Raw genomic sequence first — 22,245 nt, 5'->3', positions numbered from 1 at the left:
CACCTTAGTTTCTGAACAATCTGGACAATGCTTTCACAAGGTTGTTTTCTCATTGATGAACCTTAATGATAACACCAAGCCTCATCCAGCTAGAGTCTAAGTTTCATGAAGGCAGGAACCATTTCTATCTTGTTTAGTACTGCATCTCCAGGATCTTGCCAAGAAGAAGCTTGCAATAAATATTTATCAAATGAATGAACGCAAGTTGCTTTTACAATTTTTATAGTACTACCAAGTGGCAATAAAGAAAATAAATAGAATTTATGCCTACTAGAAAATCTGAAAATAACATTACCACAAGAGACAGGTATGTGACTCTGGCTAAATCAAGTTAGCATTGGCTCTATAAATCTGGGGTCTGGACAGAAATAATGAAAAATTTATTGGTTATTCAGGTTAATTTTGGTCATCATGAGCAATGATAGTATATGACTATCACTGCTCATGCCTTGGGCATGGGCTACATCACATTATGCCAATTCCAATTCAGTAGCTACTTGTTACACGTGCAGATGTCAAACTTTTCCCATCATCCTAGAAAGTTCTATTGTACAGTATTGCTATAAGGAAATGTCTCTTTTTTAAAGTCTTTTCTGAATTTGTTACAATATTGCTTCTGTTTTATGCTTTGGTTCTTTGGCTGCAAGGCATGTGGGATCTTAGCTCCATGACCAGGGATCAAACCCTCACTCCCTGCATTGGAAGGTGAAGTCTTAACCACTGGATCACCAGGGAAGTCCCTGTCTCTTGTTTTTGTCAAATAATCTTCTGGTTCATGTTGTTGGAACAGATTTAATTATCTGTATCTCAATTTCTGTGTCAAATACAGTATGGAAAAATGTTTGGTGCCATGATTAATCTATGGATAGATGAAATGCTGTTTGGTAAAGTGAACTTTGTAGTATATTAATATATATTGTACTTGTTAGAAGCAAAAGATGAGTTTTTAAAAATTCAAAATTGCCATGAAGCTGATATTGAATATTAACACAAAGCTGCAAGATAGATATCCCATATAATGAACATTCTTTTGGTTTGACAGTTTATTTCAAGTATATTTGATATTGTCATTGCAGTGATTAGAACTAAGAAAAAGATAATCTGTTTATGAAAGTAGGTAATCTGTTTATTCAGACACAGTATTAAAATACAAGCAAAAGAATAGATAATATTTTTAAAACAACCTTAGAAAGGAATTTAAAATTGTACCTCAAAGTAGATATATATATATATATTTCATCTCTCACCAATAGTCTTATTCTTCAAATATATTTTAACCTTTTAAAACTCAGTCTCAATTCTATCTTTTTCTTTTTTCACAGCAGTGGAAGGATTTTATCCTTTAGAAAAGCATTTCCGGGCTTCTCTGGTGGCGCAGTGGTTGAGAGTCCGCCTGCCAATGCAGGGGACACGGGTTCGTGCCCCGGTCTGGGAAGATCCCACATGCCGCGGAGCACCTAGGCCCGTGAGCCATGGCCGCTGAGCCTGTGAGTCCAAAGCCTGTGCTCCACAATGGGAGAGGCCAGAACAGTGAGAGGCCCGCGTACCGCAAAAAAAAAAAAAAAAAAGAAAAGCATTTCCAAAATAATGGTACACAGATCACTTTAGATGGAACACAATTATTTCTTCAGTTTTAAATTTACATATTAGAAAAAGATAATTATTCCTTCAAAACTATGAATTCTCAGATAATGAGCTTTTTAAAAAATTAATACAAAAGTATAGGACAATTTATGGAAAATACTGGATAAATAATAGTAGTGATATCCTGATAGGAAAAAAATCATGAAGTTAGTATGTATATAAATGACTAAGGTTTAGGAAATACTGCTTAAAGTAACTACCAGTCTTATCTGGTAGACTATCCCTTAGATGTGTTGACTGAAATAAAAACACACAACGTAAGGGTTGTGGGTTTTGGTTTCATTCAGGAACCTTACTGAGGATGATAGCCTGGGAAACAATCTCTGAGTAGCTCTGAGGAGACTGCCCCAAGAGGTAGGGGGAAGAAACCAGTATATATATGCTTTTTAGCTTGGGAGCATATGCAGGCAAGCAAACATCTGGGTAAAAGATTACTGCTAGTCACAAAGATGTCTCAGTTAATGACTTTAGAGTGTTTGTATGTGTGGGAAGATGCAAGAATCTGAGTTCATTAAAATTCTTCACGAGATATACATCTATCCATCTAAGGGGCCTATTCTTACAAATCACAGAGTGCCTCACCCTGTTTTTTGTCCTGAATTCCTTTCAGGGTGTATTGTCGTTCTGGAACTGCGGTGGCTAATGACTTAATCTTTGTAGAACAGGATGATGGGCAACATTCTTTATTTTACAGTCCTCCCTTTTGGTCATAAATTTGACCAAGGTGTGGGAAGCATTTCATGACCAATTTGTCTCACAGTCTCATAGTGCTGTGAAGGCTAATTCCTAAGTCAGGTGAGGGTTTCTTTGATAGGCCACTCAATGTGCTATGACTGGACTGGACCTTGTTAATGGTAGCCATAAGAGTCTCTGGACCACTGGCCTTACCAGTCTGTTATGGTCCAGGAAATGATTCTCCCTTGTTGCTTCTTCCCACATCTAGAGCTACACTATTACAATAATTTTAATCTTATATGGAACTATATATTTGGCCAAACATTTTGAGTCTCTTAGTCATCATTATTTTTGTCAGAGACTCAGTTATGCATTAGGTAATACAAGAAACAACAATCTTATAAAATAGGCAGAATACAGTATATAACATAGCTAGTAGCGTAAATTAGGTCATAAGTAAGAATTGAAGCCAAGAATTTCCATTAGATGCAGCCAAGTATATCCCCGGTTGTCTGATCCAGTCTGTTCCGTACCCATTGCTATTTTTAAGGGTAATGATATACTGGAATTGTTCATAAGGGATCTAGCCCAGTTTCCTAGCGTTATTAGGCTGATTATCCTTAGTATGATCTAATTGCCCTAACATAAGGGGATCTTTAAACTTAAATGACTGTAGCCTGTATGTATCCATCCCATAGTTGAGGGAGAGTCCCTCATAATAAATGGGTAGTTATGATTTTTTTTTTTTTTTTTGCAGTACGTGGGCCTCTCACTGCTGTGGCCTCTCCCGTCGTGGAGCACAGGCTCCGGAAGCGCAGGCTCAGCGGCCATGGCTCACGGGCCCAGCCGCTCCACGGCATGTGGGATCCTCCCGGACTGGGGCACGAACCTGCATCCCCTGCGTCGGCAGGTGGACTCCCAACCACTGCGCCACCAGGGAAGCCCTGGTTATGATTTTTGACTGAAACTTAGCTCATCGCTCTGATTTAGCCTGAGTAACTTTTAAAGAAAATTCATATTTATGGCCAGAGTCATAGCAAGTATGATTGACTGGCCAAGTGAGGGGATCTCATCTAATAATATTAATAGTATCCTGAATAGACCTATAACTTCTTTCTTCGAAACTAATTTTCTAAGGACCATCTAATCAGAGCCTTGGAGAGGAGAAATCCACCGAGGTAAACCAGAAGTACTAGATGTAGATAATTGACCATAAACCCAACAATTGGATTAATTTTTATGCTCTGCATAGGGTCGTGCCCATGATAGAAAAGCATTTGATTCATAGGCAAAATGTCCAAGAAATCAAGAAAGTACTATAAATAATCATATGGGTCAGGTCCAGCACCTTGGGATAGCTGTCTACTTCTATGTCATCTTCTGGTCCTGGCATGGGTGTCATTTCTCCTCTGTTTGAGCATTATTTTAAGGTGAATTTGAGGTCAGCAGTCCTCTCTATAGACCAGTCCAGTGCTGGGTCCCCTTTAATGTGGGAAATATGAATCCAAGAGCCAATTTCCTTCTGGTTTTTTTCCCCCCCGCTGCACATAAGCTAGTTAAGAGTACATGATAAGGGCCCTTCCATCTAGGTTGGAGGGAGTCCTTTAAATGATGTCTTTTCCAATACACAATTTCCTGGTTGCAGGTCATACGGCATCTTATCTTCATCCAAAGATAAATTACCTTAAATAAAAAATAGATAAGCTTCAAAAACAAGCTTAGAATGTGTTTTTCCTAATTCAATTAAGCTTTACAATAATGCAACATAGTTACAAGGAGCCACCTAGGAAGTGAGTTTAGGCAGTAAACACCAAAATGCAAAGTCAATTAACAACATTAGAACTTAATATCCACTGAAACATTTTTTTTCCTCTAAAATTAACCCTCATTTTTATCAAATAGAGCTGAATTAAGACAAAGTTTTCCGCAAAATAAGCCTGGTTTCAATAAACTTGGTTTGACTATTTACGTAAGTGTAATTGATCATAGGCTCTTTTCAATTGGCTTTACTGGAACTTTTCATAAGGAATCTCAGACTGAACTTTAAAAGGCCTCTCAAGGCAAAGAAAGCCACGCCAAATACTTGACTTCAGATTTTGCCTGCAGTACCTACAGATTTGGGTGAATTCCCCTCTTCTTGAGGTCCCCAAAATATTTTGAGGTTCTTGCATTTGCCAGGAAGTAACTTCCTTTATTCACCTTGTAAGGATGCTGGGAACCCTGTGAGCAAGGTATCAGGTCATTTTTCCAAGGGGCTTTATGGCTCCATAAAGTCCACCTTAGTTCTTGAAAGCTATCTGGTCATATTTGATTTTGTGTATATTCTCAAACATATCATTCCAATCAAAGCCACGGTGACATACCAATGTTCCCAATTATGGCTAAGAAGAACAGATTCTTATTGAACTTATGCAAATAACTATATTACTATGAAAATAAGAATTCTCACTAAGAGTTTCCAGTTCTGGAGGGATCAGGTAGAGAGAAAAAGATAAAGGTTTCAATTCTGTTTACAGAAGTATAATTTGCCAAATTGTTGTAAGCTATAATTAGTTTAAGGGGAAATGTTTTCTATATCTGGAAAACAAAGATGAAAAGCAAGTAATATTTTAGACAAAAAGTCATAAAATTATCGTTCAGCCTTACATAACTAATTCTTGTTGATCTTCTGATAACAGTTTTATGAAGCCATCAGAGCTTTCATTATAACTCTGTAATTTCTTATCCAGTTCAGTGGTATGATCTGAAAGTTATCAGAAACCTGTACTTGTCAAAAAGTCCTTTCTATGAATCTTCTAGAAGAGAGGCATTTTTATTAAAATAATAACAGCCTATAAATGACCAAAGACTTTCTCAGTGTCCTTCAACTATGTCAAGTACCTCTTTATCCACCCCAGAATAAAACTCAGGATCGTCAACCAAAATGGGAGATCTGAGAACAAGAGAGACTTACTGAGTCGTCTGGACTTGCCGAGGAGGCAGATGGGCATAAGGGGCCCTTAGCGGTAGTATGGCTTTGGATCCTCATAGCGTCCAGGAGAAGGAAAGAAGTCTGCTCTGGTCCCTTCGTGGTCATCAAAAGCTGTCTATTGAAAGGAAAGCGCACAATGTAAGAGCTGTGGGTTTTGGTTTTATTTAGGGATCTTACTGAGGACTATAGCCTGAAAAACAGCCTCTCAATAGCTCTGAGGGAACTGCCCCCAACAGGTAGGGGAGAAGTCAGTATATATATGATTTTTGACTAGGGAATACATGTAGTTAAGCATGAATCTCAGTAAAATATTACTGTTAGTCACAAGGTACAGATATCTCAGTTAATGATTTTAGAGTGTTTCTATGTTTCTGTGGAAGATGCAAGAATCTGGGTTCATTAAAATTCTTCCTGAGATATACATCAGCTCTCTAAGGGGCCTGTTTTTCCAAAGCACAGAGTGCCTCATCCTGTTTTTTGTCCTGAATTCCTTTCAGGGTGAACTGTTCGTCAACGACTGCAGTGGCTAATGATTTGATACTTGTATAACTGGATGGTGAGCAACATTTTTTGTCTTACAGATGTTTTAACTTTGTTCTAAAATGGCCTGTGTTCGTCAGAGGTGCCACTCTTATTCCAGCTCTAATGCTCCAACATTATCTAGAATCTCGGTCTTAGTTCTGGATTCCCATGAAGAGGTGAGTATTTCCTCATTTTCCCAGAACATTCCACACTCTGTTTAGCTTCTGTGCTGAAGCCTGTGGCTTTCTAGTTTCACCTCTCTACTTTCTATTTTTCTTCCCAAGAAAATTCAATTCTGACTGGTATTTGATATACTTTAAATACATACTTTAGTCTTGGTTTAGTGACATTAGCTTTGAGAATAGAGATTAACATGATAGGAGCCTTCCCATCAAATCAGAATTCAACTGAATGTTAACCATTCAGTTACATAATGGGCCTGTGGATTTATATTTAGGTTAAATTTTAAAGAGGATTTATATTTAGGTTTTAGGTTAAATTTTAAAGAGGGATGGCATTTGTCATCACATTATGGAAGCATTTCTCACAGTGTGTTCTGTTAAACACCAGTCCTCTATGTTGACCAGCAGGAAGAAAAGAGTTCCAAAGCCAAATAAATGTAGGAAACAGTGACTATTAAATTCTTCCTCTTGGAGTCTCACATTGCAAACATTATAGTGTAATGGTCAAATATGCAAGTTCTGTAGCTAGATGGCCTGTGTTTGAAACTCAGCTACCACGTAGGAGCTCTGTTCCTCTGTTTCTTCATTTGTACAATGGAGACTTGTATTAGTGCCTGATCATAGGATGGCTGTGAGGATTAAATATATCAGTGTAAGTAAAGCACTTCGCACAGTGCCAGGCACAATGTGAACATGCCCTGGTGACAAAAGTCTTTTAAAGTTTCTGAGAGGTCTTGCAGGGAAGACACCTTTTAACTTTACTTAAACCAGAGTTACCTAAACTTATTTGGCTATGGAACCCTTTCTTCAAGGATAAGTCTTCAGACTGAATACTTATTGGGTCAGTCATTTGGGAAACACTTCTTGAAAGGCTTGTGTTTGAAAGCCAGGAGCTCAGAAAGCCAGTCGTTTCCTTCAAGGTGCTTTTCTATGTAAGGATATGCTGCCCCCAGGTGGACAGAAAGGTCTTGGCCAGAAACTTGGAGCTGAAAGAGCCAAGCTCTCCACCGGTGCAGTTAAGAGAAAGTGAAACACACAAACAAATGTTTTTTTTTATAAGACATATCTTAAAATAATTTGAAAAAGAGTTCTTTATTAAAATACTGAGAGTAAAATAGATATTACCAGGCAGAGGGAACACTAAAGGGCTAAGGCTGTAAGACACCTCCCATGAAAAGATACTGTTTTCATTTTTATATGCCCTGATTGGACCACTCCAGGCAGGCACAACGTAGGTGATCAACAAATGTTTGCAGAATAAGTGATTGCCTGGTTGATTTCTCTCAACGAGGGGCAGAAAATTCAACTGAGTTGTGTCTCTCCGATCTGCTCTGTAGGGACCTTAAGCAACTGCTGCAGATCTATATAAAATGTCAGATAATATGGCTTGGAATCTTTTTCTCTGGGATGATTCACTACACACTAATGAAGGGAAATAAGCTAATAGCATTTAAACAAAGGTATCAACTAGAATTAAAATTCAAAGGTGATGAACAGTTAACTAGCAAATTCAACTAACCAGAAGAGCGAGCTCTAAAAACTTACAAGCCTGTAATTAAGTTTTTCCTGAAAGAGCTATATGAGAAAGTGGATGATGGGACCAGTGGTTCTCAACAGGAGCACATCGAAGACGTTCCCACTTTCCAAGTTCTTAAAATCCTTCTTGTTCTCTTTCTCCTCCTCTTCCCACCCTTCCTCCTCCTTCCCTTCTCCTTCTCCTTTTCCCTCCCCACCTCCTTCCCCTTCCTTCCCCCTCCTTCCTCCTCCTTCTCCCTCCTCCTCTTCTTCCTCTTCTTCTACATAAGTTTTTTTGGGGGGGGCCTCTCACTGTTGTGGCCTCTCCCGTTGCGGAGCACAGGCTCCGGACGCGCAGGCTCAGCGGCCACGGCTCACGGGCCCAGCTGCTCCTCGGCATGTGGGATCTTCCCGGACCGGGGCACGAACCCGTGTCCCCTGCATCGGCAGGCGGACTCTCAACCACTGCGCCACCAGGGAAGCCCCCTACATAAGTTCTTTTCTTGAGCACAGTTGGGAATATAGACATAAATGCAGTGATCTAAATGCCAACCCTAGAGAGGGCTAGGATGACTGAGAGAAAACTTGGGCATTGTTTCATTAGGGACCTTTTGTTACAAGCCACACTAAATGACTTTGACTGGGTTAAGCAGAAATAAGAGACTTGTCAGAAACATCCTGGATTGCTGAGCAGCCAATGTGTAGAAGGAATGGAAGCAGAAAAGCTCCAGATTCTTCAGCAGCATAAATTCACGGACATTCTGTCATGAACCATTAACAGTAGTCCTTTTTAAGGACAGTTTCTGTGTCTGTTTCCCACCTCAAATTCTAGAAAGAGAAGAGCTAATTATCCAAACTGAGATCACATGTGCACTGAATATTTTCTGTTTTCTCCTCCAGATCCATTCTCTAATCTTCTCCATCCTGTCTTGTGCCCCAGGGAAGTCAACCTGTATGTACTGAATCAAGGATCTCTTGTCTTCTGACTTCCATTTGGGTTCAGCTGATGGAAAGCACTGCAGGAGACTGGAGGGAGGTAGGCGAGTAATTGCGGGTATTTGTTCTCCCAGCTCCCTCCATGCTGGGCCATGAGGCCTGGCTACCTCTCTGTACTCAAAGTCATAACTCCTGGCAGATGTCTTTCCTTTTATGCCTAGGGCCAAGGTACTGCCTATCCTTTTTCAATTTCCTTATACCTTGCCCACACTGTCTAGTGTATCTAGTCCCAATATTAAACTCTTCCCCATTTACCCAGTTTGAGTATCTCTTCTGTTTCCTGCTGGGACCTGATAGATACCAGAGACCTACCACAGAATCCACCAGGTAATTACTTAACCTCTCTGGGCTACAGTCTCATCAGCTGAAAGACTGGATCAGTACCTCACAGGGCTTTGGGTTAATTAACCCGATAATTATTAACCCTTCAATGAGTTAATAATACATGTAAAGCTTGGCACATAAAAACTCTCAATAAAACTAGGCTATTATTATTATTTTGTCTTTGCAGTGAGGTTATTTAAAATATATATATATGTAAGTGTGATTAAAAATGTTACCTTTTTGAGAACTTTTGCACAAGCACTTTTCAAAATCAGGAAAAATGTATGTGCTGCCAAGTGTCTATACTTGGGGCAGGGGAAAGTGGGATCACAATGGCTTGGAGCCCTGCCCAGTGGTAGGTAAGTAGCAGGTTCTCAGCAGTTATGCACTGATTCATATTCATATCTTAGAGATGGGCTGCAAGCAGCCAATCCACCCACTAATCACCCTCCACTGCTGAATGCCACGAGAGTGGGTCTTCAGAAGAGCACCACCAGCAGACACTGCCCCTTCTTCTCCATGGAGCAACACTACGTGCTGGCCCATCCTACAAGATAAAAAATATTCCCATGAGGAAAATAATTCTCTTTCCAGGAAAAGCTCTGGACCCAGGAACACTGCCTGGGTGGTTTGCTTACTCTCTGTAGCCCAAAGCCTTAATGTATGCTCTTAGCTTCTGTACTCCAGATCTGTGTTATCCTAGAAAGGAAGAGACTAGCTGAGAGAGCTCCATCCTTGGGACATGGTTCCATTCGTTCTAGAAGAAGAAGTTACAGCAGTCCTAGTGTTGAGGAGTGTCATTCAAGAGAGGCAGCATGGCCCAGTTGACAAAGGATGAGCTACAAAGCCAGAAAGACCTGAGTTCAAATCCTAATTCAGTTGATTCATAGCTGGATAATCTTGGGAAAGTTACTCACCCTCTCTGGGCCAAAGGATCCTCATCAGCAAAATGGGGGATACTTTCTATTTTTGTAGGATTCTTGTGAGGATTAAGTGAGAAAAGATGTAAAGTGCCTAACATGGTGCCTGGCACATTAAATAAATAGTGACTACCATTGGCTGGAATAATAGTCGTTTTCTACTTGTTAATGTCCTTGCCTTTCATGGTAAGTGACCCCCCAAAGCAACTCGTAGACCCTTAGACTTTGAGTTGGAAGGGTCAACTACTTTAACATCCCCACCTTCCCAAGCCCATTCCATAGAGAACTCCAGAAAGCCAATTGGACAGAATGTGGGGATACTTCTGAGACATCCAGTTGGCTTAAATCTGGACACATTAATAATAGTCTGCATTTACTGAGCGTCACTCTGTGCCAGGCACTGCACTAAAACCTTCATAAACATGAAGTTATTTCTAAGTTAATCCTCAAAACAGTCTATGTTGTAATTCCTACTATTGCCCCTCCCCTATTTTACAGATTATGAAACTAAGGTTCAAAAGTGTTAAATGACTTTCCCAAAGTCACATAAGCCCATGAGTGGACTCAGAATTTGACCCAGGCAGCCTGATCTCAGAGCCCCCGCTCCCAACCCTTATATTGTAAGGCCTTAATACCTGGCTGCAAGACACAGCAAGGCACAACCACATTCCAGGATAGCTATTTGGATTGAACTGATGAATTAACCAGCAAAGCAAGTGATCTGATTGATTTGGGCATGCTGCATCTACCAGAGATATAAGTATAATCACTCAGAGAGCTTTTCAAAAAGTACCAATTCCTGGACCTCACTGAAAGATTCTTATTTAATTGCTCTAGGGAGGAGTCTGGGTGTAGAAAACAATTAAAGCTCCCCAAGTAGTTTTAATGTGCAGCTAGTGTTGAGAACCACTGGTGTAGACTCTCCTTGCCCTTGATGGGCACTTGATGTTGCCACTTAGTCTTGGAGTCCCTTAGGGATGGTCTGTTTATCTTCACATTTAGTTCCCAATTAATCCTCATACATTAGGCAATAATACATTGTGTAAATTCTGACTTACGATACCGCTTTGCCTAGAAACATGAGACTTTCCAAGGAGAATATTTTTCTGTATTACTAAGTGTAGTCAAGTTTTCTTTGGAAAATGGCAACATCCAAATCCTTTCCTACTAATCATGTATTACAAAAAAATTGCTTTGAAACATTGCAAGGCAGCCAACACCATTCAGTAAATTACACCATGTAACTGGCTTAGGCCTCATTAGGCTTGCCCTCTTTGGCTTTATCAAGGGAACAGCCACTTCTCTTTGCAATCCCTTATGGGAATGGATTTCTTCACTTTTCTTTGAAAGGTCAGTACATCCCCCTTTCCTGTATCCCTCATCAAGTAGTGGCAGCTCAGTCTTTTGTTATCTTCTTGTGCAGCTCCCTTGGGGATGCACTTTACTTACAAATAAGAGATGTTTGCAATTTTAGATAATCTATATTTGAAAAAGAAAGAGAACAATGTTATTTTTTAAAGATTTTTTTTGATATTGACCATTTTTAACATCTTTATTGGATATGTTACAATACTGCTTCTGTTTTATGTTTTGGTTTTTTGGCCATGAGGCATGTGGAATCTTAGCTCCCCTACCAGGGATTGAACCTGCACCCCCTGCATTGAAAGGCAAAGTCTTAACTGCTGGACCGCCAGGGAAGTCCCCAGAACAATGTTATTTTGAACAAGGGTACTTCTGGTGAATCCTGTTAGTTATCTATCCAGCATTTCCTTCCTTCTTTCCTACGAGGACATGGTTTTGTTTAGGTATCATTCCCCTCCCTTGAGCAGTCTGAGTGTGCTCAGTATTCCTTCGTGCTCACTATTCCAATTGCTCCCCCAACTGCATTTTATCCTTCTCCACTCTGATCTAGGGCCTGGGCGCCTGACCTGGTGATGGGCATGCATTGATGGCATTAATGGCTCCCGGCACTGTGGCTTTCAGCAACTGGAAGACGAGTAAGGTTGGGGTATTTATTCTGTTGGCTTCATCCACGGCTAAGTAGTTGCAGGTAGACAGCATTCCTTTATAAAAAAGATCCTCTTGGATAGCCCTCTCCATCCAATTCTCTGTGTGTATGCTCTAATAAGAGCTCCCTACTCCTCAGGCTGAGGGGCAGTAGTGGCTCTCTGTAGTTGCTAGCCCCTGGGCACTGCACCATCCCTTGCTGAGTTCCTTCAACTTTGCCCACAACTTCATAAGCAGTCACTTTATTAAATTTTCCTCATTTACCTAGTTTTAATATGTCATCTGCTTCCTGCTGGGACCCTGACTAAGAAATCACGTGACTCACATCTCCAGTTTCAGGGGCTGGATCCTGATTAGTCTAATCTAGTCACAGTATCCCATTTGCCAGCAATCAGTTCAGACAACCAGGATTAAGGCAGTCACTGCATGGTACTCCCTTAACCAATGTTTTTGATCCGGAGATGGGCACCTATCTTACGTAGGCCAATCAGATGGAAGGTGTTTCTTATTCTGTCCAGGCTGCTGTAAGAAAACACCACAGACTGGGTAGCTTATAAACAACAGAATTGTATTCCTCACAGTTCTGGAGGCTGGGAAGCCCAAGATCAAGGCCCCAGAGTTCTAGTGAGAGGGTTCTGTGCAAGCCCTCCTTCTGGTTCATAGCTGGCATTTTCTAGCTGTTTCCTCCCATAGTGGAAGGTGAGATGGATCTCTGTGGGGTCTCTTTTATAGGGACACTAATCCCATTCATGAGGGCTCCACCCTCATGACCCAAGCACCTCCCAAGGGCCCCATCTCCTCATACTATCATCTCTGGGGGTGAGGGTTTCAACATACAAATTTTGGGGGGACACAAACATTCAGACCATTGCGGAAGGGAAGAACAAGTCTTCAGCTTCTTTCAGTAACCATCCTGTGAGCGTGAAGGATGTCATTGTAAAGACAAAGCATACTCATAGGGCAAAGCCAAAGTCATGTCACTGGAGCCCCAATTGTCACATCTGTGGGCTTACAGTTATGGGAAATTATAAATCCTCTTACAGGTTAAGCCAGTTTTAGTCCGTTTTGCTTTGTAATTTGCTGCTGAAAGCACCACAACCAATATAGGTTTTTTTTAACCAATATAGTTTTAACAGTATTTCTTTTATTTGTGTAGCAGCCATAGGGCCCATTTGATTTTACATGTCAGTAAACATGTGAATGATTATAATAATAGTAATAACTAAGGTAATATGTACTAATAATAGCTATGTGCCAGGGTTATTCAAAGCACTCTATCTATAAATATTAATTTGGTTAATCATCACAGCAACTCTATTTGGTAGGTACTATTGTTGATCCTATTATGCTTTTTAGGATTATGCTTTTAAATGACAGACAGAAGGCACAGAGGTATAAAATACATACTTCAAGTCACCCAGCTGGTAAGTGGCAAAGCTGGATTTGAACTCAGGTAGTCAGATCCTGGGGTCTGTGTTCTTTATCACTATATTCCAGCACACTGTGGATTAGGGACAGTAGGTTTTATGCCCATATTTCAAATGGGGAAACTATGGTTCAGAGAGCCAAAGAGCTAGTTACGAGAAGACTCAAGACTCACATTAGATCTAGTGCTATTTCCACTATGCGGCCTTTCCCTCCCAGTGAATTTTCCATTCAGGGTCTTTCTAATAATTTATGGAACAATCAATGCAAGTAAGAGTTCTCTACCCTTCTAAACTGTCCTCAAGTGGAACTGGGAAGGGACTCCCTCTAGGGGCCACTAAATATAAGACAGCCTACAGATAACACACACAGTCTTTATTCAAACTTTTATCTCACACACTCCCTAAAAGAATTCTTTAAAACCATATACCCCATATATATATATATATATATATATATATATATATATATATATATATATATATTTTTTTTTTTTTTTTTTTTTTTTTTTTTTTTTTGCGGTATGCAGGCCTCTCACTGTTGTGGTCTCTCCCGTTGCGGAGCACAGGCTCCGGACACGCAGGGTCAGCGGCCGTGGCTCACGGGCCCAGCCGCTCCGTGGCATGTGGGATCTTCCCTGACCGGGGCACAAACCCATGTCCCCTGCATCAGCAGGCAGACTCTCAACCACTGCGCCACCAGGGAAGCCCCCCTTATATATTTTGAAGTTATTATTTTATCATATGTTGCAAAGAATGTAATTCCTGGTGTATTAAAATATTGACATTTAAAATAAAACTGTAGACCATACTTCTATAGGTATCCAATGAAATCTGAATTCCACTGCAATTTGGTACTCATCATAATCCATTCAAAATATGTGAATAAACACTTTGCTCATAGTTAGAAAATTTATATCTTTCTATTTTTTAAAAAAGTCATATTTCCATTCCATATTGCATGCAGAATTTTATCCTAATGCAGTATACTTCATTTCTTAAAGCATTTTATTGATCTTTGCAATAAAAATATGAATATAAATTAAAAGTAAGTATGTTTTTTAAAAAATTTCCTGCAACTATAAGATCCTAAGGGTTAAAATATTTCTTTTGGATTGAGTAAAATGTACGAATGTTAATACACAATTTATAAATAGTTAAAATCTACAAAAGTTCATTTTAATTGGAAATGCATTTATTAATTAGATAAATGAGGGGTTTTTTTCTACCTCTATTAGTTCACATAGAGCTAGTTTATTTATTGTAGAATGAGTCAGGAACCAGTATTGATTCTATTTGTGTGTTTTAAAAAATTTTATAGTTGTAGGTACTGAGAAACCTTATTGATTAAGTAGGCAAATGAGAATATAAGGCTTATTATGGTAATGTCCCTCAACTATCTGAACACCTTCAGATTATTTGCCAAAAGTATAGAGTGATCTATCATCAGAAATTATTTTAATGAACAATCAGATGTTTATTTTCTTCATAGCCCTTATCACACAAAATATTGGGTTGGCCAAAAGGTTCGTTCAGGTTTTTTCCATAAGATGGTACGGAAAAAACTTGAACGAATTTTTTGGCCAACCCAATAATTGCATTCTTTATTTTATGTCTCCCCTCCTGCCTCCTTACCCATATATCAGGATGCAGACGTCACAAAAGCAGGAAACTTGTTTGCATTCTTTGGAATAATGTCTGGCACATAATACGTAGTTAACAAATATTTTTTGAACAAATGACTGAGGCAACCTGGTCCCTAAGGGGAGGCAATCCTAGTGATTCTGTTAGGACAGGGGATGAGGGAAGATTGGATGTATAGGTGACTGGGTTCTCCGTGAGCTCAACTGTTGAAGCTTCTTTCTTCTCCATAAGCAACCTCTTTGAAGTACACTGTTGTTTCAGTAAAACAGAGATTCTCTTCCCATCCTCAAATGTGAAGCAGGGGCAGCTCTCTGATTCTCCCATACCTCTGGCCTCAGGTACCTTGGCAGCCCTCCCCTGTCCGCTCCTCAGTAGGTCTTCTTGATAGATCTCCCAGTAGACTGAATGGCCATCTATGGTGTCCTTGGGTAATTTTAGGGTGTCTGGTATGTCCACCAAACTTTGCTCATTTCCCTACTGTGTGCCACAGCTTCTAGAAGGCTCCAATGGTACCTTAACTTACATTCCCTTGCCGTTTGAAGGTCTACAAGTTGCATTGTCATATTTGAGTTTTATTCTTACCCTGGCTTTGTGAGGTGGACAGGACTGGTTTTATCATCCTTAATTTAAAGATTAGGAAACTGAAGCCCAGGGAGGTAGAGAAATATGCTCAATATCATATCATTAAAAGATGGCTGAGTATGGGTTTGAATGCCTAGTCTAGAAGTAGTATAGATTTAAATTTAAATCTAGCCTGCTTTAGCAATTTACTAATGTGACTACAGTACTAGGAAAGTAACTTAGCTTCTCTGAACTTCAGTTGAGGAAATTAATGTATTTACAGCTTTACCACTCACAAGTACATTGTCTTCCCTGCCATGAGAAGGTATTATATTTATCCCAATTTTAAAGATGAAAAACTGAGGCACAGCATAGAAGAGTAGTATAGCCTCAAATAGTATGGGCTTTGGAGTCAAGCCACCTGAGCTCAAGTCCTGTCTTTGTCACTAACTAGCTAAGTCACCTTGGGCAAGTTACTTAAAACCTGCCTGGCACAAGGTAAAAGTCAATATATGTCAAATAATATTATTAGGCAACTTGTCCAAGGCCACAAACAAACAATGGCAGTGCTAGGGTTCAAAGCTAGTCAGTCTGATTCCAGAGATTATGCTTTGAACCATGACACTATGTTATCTTTAGAGCCAGAAATTTGGAAGGAGATAGGAAGGTAAATATGAGAGAGAGAAAGAAAAGTTTCATGGGGTGTGTGTTTGAGAGTTATTAAGTACAGGAGAGAGAAAGGAGAGAAATTTGTGGAGTATCAGGGTATTTTGCTGTAAGGAAAGAAATGGTTTCCTTTAGATGCCCTTTCCAAAGATTCCAGTAAGGAATTAAATTGCTCAACAGTGCTTCTTTGCCACCAGTATGATGTTTCTTTAGAAAGCAATACTGTGATAAGATAGGCCATAAGGCAGTGCAGCTTTACTTGGGTTAAAATTTCTGAAAGCATTCCAGCAGTTCACTCTGAATAGGGCCTCAAATGTGAGGCTTTGGAGATAAAGGGGAAGAAATTACTAGGGCAGATGCCAGTGTGTGTTCCACCAGCAGCAATGGGACCTGCATATTATGGATACTCATTCTATCCTGGGAAATGATCAACCGGCCAATCAAGATTTCTACCCGGTAAGCGTATCGAGGCAGAAGCCATGCTCCTTCTCTGTTCCTGTGTACTTCCATCTCAGTGCCACACTAATGAAACCCACCCTTCCCTCTGGCAAACTGCACCCAAGGAGCCCTGCCTCCCCTTCCAAGGTAGCGAGGTCCCTGCCCACATTCTTGGCCTGGAGAAGAGAGATGGTCTCCTTTTTTCAGCTGGTGTTAGGTGTTGTCTATGGCCACTTGCTGGGTGAAAATGAATAGGCTCTGCGCTGGCCTGTAGCCTTAATACCTTCCATCAACAAGCTCTACCTTTCGCCTGTAGTTCCAACAGCAACACCAGCACCAGCACCAACAATCATATCTAACACGTGCTGAACAAATGACTCCATTTGCTTGCTGAAGCCAAATATGTGTGCTGTAGAAGTGTTACCTCCCTTTATCTCAGAGGAATGCTGTGCTGCAGGATGTCTATGGTCTCCTTCCCATGTCCAGATTCTGTAAATTTATTGTATACTATACGGTCCTTTATGGTTCTTCTACAAGATGTTTTTGTTATTATTATTAATAGTTAAAACAAGGGCTAACATTTCTTAGACACTATATGCCATTGTGTTAAGTACTTAATATGTATTAGCATATTTAATTGCTAAAAAAAACCTGTGAGGTATGTATGTATGTATGATTATCCTCAATTTGCAAATGAGGAAAACCAAAGTTTAGCAAGATTAAATAAATTTCTCAAGGTTACACAGCTGTGAAAGAGCCAGGATGAAATCTCAGCCTGTCTGACTTCAGGCTACCAACTCTACTATGTGGAATTTTTCCTTCCCAGGTACTCATGAACAAGAGAGTTCAATTTCCCTTTATCTGTATGTCTGGGGTTAGAGTTTGTGCAGTACATATACATTGGCCTAAATCCACGTTCACATTTCCAGCCTTATTATTAGGAAAGATAGGGGTCTGCCTACATGACAGATTCCTGCATGACAGGGACAATGATTGTATTTATTCTCAGTGCAGATGAGAAGCTGCCTGGAGTCCCATTTTAGAACTTTGGAGAGTGTAAATTGTAAGCTCTGGAATGAATTTCAGACAAACAGGGTGATAGTGGTCCAAACTGTGTCCATGCTTGGTTGCCAGATGGTGGCGGTTGTCGAGAGCTTATATTTTCCTTGGAATCCAAGCAAATTTAAGAAAGAGAAATGAAAACATCTGAGTAAAGCAAGAGCAATTACGTCATAGAATAAGGTTTAAGGATGGTGATTGTGGAAGAAAATATAGAAGCTCATATGAGCAACACATGGCACCACCATAGTCATCACTGAAACATTATATTCCTCTCTTACTTTGGGTTCTCCCAGAAGAAGAACCCGAGAAAAGGATTCTAGTGCAAATAGTTTATTTAGGAACTGAAGATAGAAAATTAGGAAAGAGAGATGGGGAAGGAAAGGCAATAATTAAAGGGAGTGTTATCGAGCAGCTCTTACTGTGGGCAACTGAGCTTAACCTCACTGAAGAAACTCTGAGAGCCAGTGTATATATACATTTAAAAAAATCCTCGGGGCTTCTCTCGTGGCGCAGTGGTTGAGAGTCCGCCTGCCAATGCAGGGGACGCAGGTTCGTGCCCCGGTTCGGGAAGATCCCACATGCCGCGAAGTGGCTGGGCCCGTGAGCCATGGCCACTGAGCCTGCGCGTCCAGAGCCTGTGCTCCGCAACGGGAGAGGCCACAACAGTGAGAGGCCCGCGTACCGCAAAAAAAAGAATACAGGTGGATTCTCCCATGATCCTAAAAGGAGTCACAGAGTATAAGAACTGAAAGGGATCCTAAATCACCAACATTCTCATTGAATAGATGAGGAAAATGCTCAAGACCACACAAACATGCAGTGACAAGCCAGTGATCAAATTTCACAGTCTGGACTCCCAGGTCCACTCCATAATCCTATATTCAGGTATGAGCCCACATGGTCTTCAAAGTCCAACTATCAGGTTTGATTGAGAAAGCAACCCCATGTCTTCAGGGAGGAAAAGGAATCTCATTCACAAAGCAAGAATCATCAGATGGGGCTTCCCTGGTGGCACAGTGGTTGAGAATCCAACTGCCGATGCAGGGGACACGGGTTCGTGCCCCGGTCCGGGAAGATCCCACATGCGTGGAGCGGCTGGGCCCGTGAGCCATGGCCGCTGAGCCTGCGCGTCCAGAGCCTGTTCTCCACGACGGGAGAGGCCACAGCAGTGAGAGGCCCACGTACCGCAAAAAAAAAAAAGAAAAAAACTTTCAGGAAAAAAAGTGCAGGAGCTGGCAGCTGGGAGTCAGCCTTCCTGCACTGAAGTGGATAGGGCACAGGGATATGGGTGGATCACTGACAGTGTCTAAGCAATTTTGCTTTTAGAGGGCAAGAGAAACGGAGTAGCTAACACTTCTTAATGATTAGCCTCAATTATCACAGCCACTGTATAAAGTGGGCACTATTATTGTTGTCATTTTGTAATTAACGAAAGGTACAGAGAGGTAACATAATTGCTCGTATGTAAATAGCTGGTAAATGGTAAAGCCAGGAGTTGAATCCAGTGGGTCTGACTCTAAAACCCATTATCTTATTGCATCTAAGTAGGCAGACTGTAGCTTCAGGCTCCTTAATCAATTCCCATTTCTCTAGCTCCATCCCTCTTGGTTATGCTGGGTATTTTTATCCAGGAAAAAAAAAATCCAACAGTTTTCTATTGCCCCTTGATTAGCATTTTTCTAGGCAGGGTTATTGATAATTAATGCTGCCACTTAGCACTCTCCTAAGCTCTTTAGAGGTTTACCCATGAGGCATTTCCTGTTGTATTCCCATCTTACTGATGAGGAAACAGAAGCACAAGGTGGTAATAATTTGTTTGAGGCCATATATTCAGTGAATGGGAAAACCCAAGTTTCAAACTGACTTGATTCCCTTGCTTAATCACTAGGTTCTGCTGTCTTCTTAGTCAGAAAGATTTACAAGAACAAAATTTTGAGTAGGCTGTGGCACTTGGCAATTCCAGGAACTACCTTTAAAAAGAGACAAAGTTAGTGAGTATAGCCAATCCAAGAAAATGTTATCTCTACTCAGTTTTGATTCAGAAAGTATGAACAAGGAAATACAATGATATGCCTCTGGGCGAACTTGTGTATTTCTGAGCTCTTGTTTTAAGGCATCAATATATAGGCTGACACTGAACTTAGAAATGTCATATTCATGTAAATTTCCAGCTGGGACAAAGCACCCTTAGCCTTGGGAGCAGGTTTGGATTCTAGACCACAGAACTTTGTTTCCAAGGACTAAAAGGGAGAGATGTATCAGTAATTGACATCTTCATGTACTTGTTTTTTCTCATTTCAGTGGTATTTGTTTTTACAGAAAATATTGAAATAAAGAAAACAAAATCAACTGAAAAGTTGAAATTTTGTCTTTAATTGCACCATTTTTTTTCTTTTCTTAAAACCACTATATAAGGTAAAGAATGAGAGCAGTCTCTGACCCCCTATCCCAGCCTCAGAAGTAACCACTGTCAACATTCTGGTGCTCACGAGTCTTTTTTTTTTCCTCTGTGATCATAAAAATATACCTATAAACTAAGTACATACATGTACACCATTGACAGCTTTTTTTAAAAAAAAAAAATGTGATCACGCTTTTTTTTTCACTTAACCATACCTCCTAGACTTCCCTGATAGTATTAACAGATTTACCTCATTTTATTTTGAGCCCCTGCACAATGCCCCAGTATATAGATTATAATTTATCTAAACAATCTGTTATTGATGGACATTTGGCTTGTTTCAAAATACTTATTAATACAAAAAGTGCTACAGAAATCATCTTGGTGTATTTTTTTACATTGCCCAATTCAGGGTTTTTTTTAGAGCATTTAGCACTTGCCTGAAGGTGTCAGATGGTTGGGATTTCCAACCCCCTTGAACCACCCAGATAAAGCTTAACTGAATATTTTCTTTTCAGAGTCCTAGACTCCCTTCCACAAATACTTCCTGCTTCTGATTCTAGTTTAGATGCCCACAACCAGTAGCAATAATTTAAATTATAAATCCCTAAAGGCAAGAGTGTGTCTGCATTCCCATTCTGACACCCAACCGGGAAGAAAATCCAGTGGGCATCTTCCCTCCTCCCTTGTCTCTTCCCGCCCCCCTCAACCTCGTCATAGGTCCAGCCTTCCACCCTGACCACTGTCTCCTGGGCCAGCCCTGAGTACTTTTGGGGTTCACAGAGATCAAAACCTTAGAAGATGCTGCCCAGTTGAATTGAAATATGCCTCCCGTGTGCTTCCTGCCACCCACCGACCCCCCCACACACAAAGAAAGCTCCAGCTCCTTGAACAAAGGTTATATCTGTGGAAAGCTTCTTCAGTCTTGGATGAACAGGAAGCCTTTTTCTCCTTGAGCTCTGCCCCTACACTTAGAATGGAAGCCAGCAGAGAAGGCCAACCTGAAGCAGAAGGGTCTCACGTTCTCTTCCCACCTTCCAACAAAAGGCAAGAACCCCCAGACCTCAACCCCAGCTGGGCCCTGGTAACCAGACCTCCCTCTCAGTTCTTTCTACAGGACCTGGGGATCCTGGGATCTGGAAAGAGAGGAGGTGGGCGTGAGGCAATCACCCAGTGGTTGGCGAAATGGGGACACTGGGACGAAAGACTAATATGGGTGAGGGAATTCCACACCTGGCCACCCCTCCCCCACAAAGAGCCGTGTTAAGAGGGATGGGGTGTGGATGGGGAAAACGGAGGGACTGAGCTTACCTGGGAAAGCTCAGCTGGGAAATCTCAGCTCCACTGCACAGAGAGGCTTCCAGCACATCTCTCTCCCTTCCCTCTCTTTGAAGGGAAGGGGTACCTTGACGACTTGGGCAGCCTTTGACAAGGCAGCCGCCCTCGGGGAGGAAAGCAAGGTCACCTCCGCCCTGTCGTCTCCTGGGTCCTGCGGCCGCCTTTCCCCCTCTGTCATCTCCCTGGGTGCTGCCTCTCGGGCGCGGAAGCTGAACTCCCAGCGCTGCACACCTCGGCACTCATGGGGCGCCCCTTCTTGGCTCTCCGGCTCTGACCGTTCATAGGGCGCTTAGCTCAAGGCGGGACTCCAGGCTCCCAGAAGTTACCGGCGATGGCGGGGAGAGCAGAGCAAGACAGGGCCGATTCCGGAGCCACAGTCCTCCCGGGTGGGACTGGAGATTGCCCCGGGCTGGGAGGACAGAAGGACCTGGAGGCGGCAGCTCTCCGTGGTCCTGCCCGACGTCAACGCGCGGATACTTAAGGCCAACAGCAGCCCGCCCATCTTCCGCTAAAACGGATCGAGTCCGGGGCTGTGGTACCGGAAATGGTTTTAATGAACCCGCTTGCAGGCGGGCTAATTGAAGTCTGCGTGCCGCGTTTCCGCACCCTCCCAACCGTGTGTCAATTGCCAGGGCGAATCTGAAAGTTTCTTTGCACTTCCCCCTCAGTGCTATCTCCCCTTGTGAACTAAAACGATGTGGACGCTTCCCACACTCTCACCCTGCTTCCTCCTCGAAGCAATTCCGCCTCGGGCACCCTTACCTGCCCTGCCTCTCGGTGCAGGCGGAAAAGCGGAAGGTGAGGGCTGCGTAGCCACGTGGTCGTTTCCTGCTTTACTCGTGATCCCCAAGCCGCCAGCCTGGTCCTGGAAGCTGCAGGGCGGAATGAGTCTGGGACCGGCTTAAAACCCACAGCCCTGGTGTGTGTGTCGGGGGATGCAACTTGAATTTCACCA

General features: G+C 41.6%; 1 long non-coding RNA gene across 1 annotated transcript; it reads right to left on the bottom strand.

Annotated features, from left to right (window-relative positions):
- Positions 1-3,571: 3,571 nt before the first annotated feature.
- On the bottom strand, positions 3,572-21,348 carry LOC308625376. Its single transcript, XR_014017089.1, has 3 exons — positions 21,264-21,348; positions 5,273-5,405; positions 3,572-4,002 (listed from the first exon to the last, which is right to left on the bottom strand). It is a non-coding gene; the product is annotated as an uncharacterized lncRNA (long non-coding RNA).
- Between the last annotated feature and the right edge of the window lie 897 nt (positions 21,349-22,245).

This window comes from Mesoplodon bidens, assembly GCF_964165515.1.
Source record: "Mesoplodon bidens genome assembly, chromosome: 11".
In the NCBI taxonomy this organism is placed as follows: Eukaryota; Metazoa; Chordata; class Mammalia; order Artiodactyla; family Ziphiidae; genus Mesoplodon; species Mesoplodon bidens.
The sequence above is the reverse complement of the archived record's forward strand: the minus strand, read 5'-3'. Positions and strand labels throughout refer to the sequence as shown.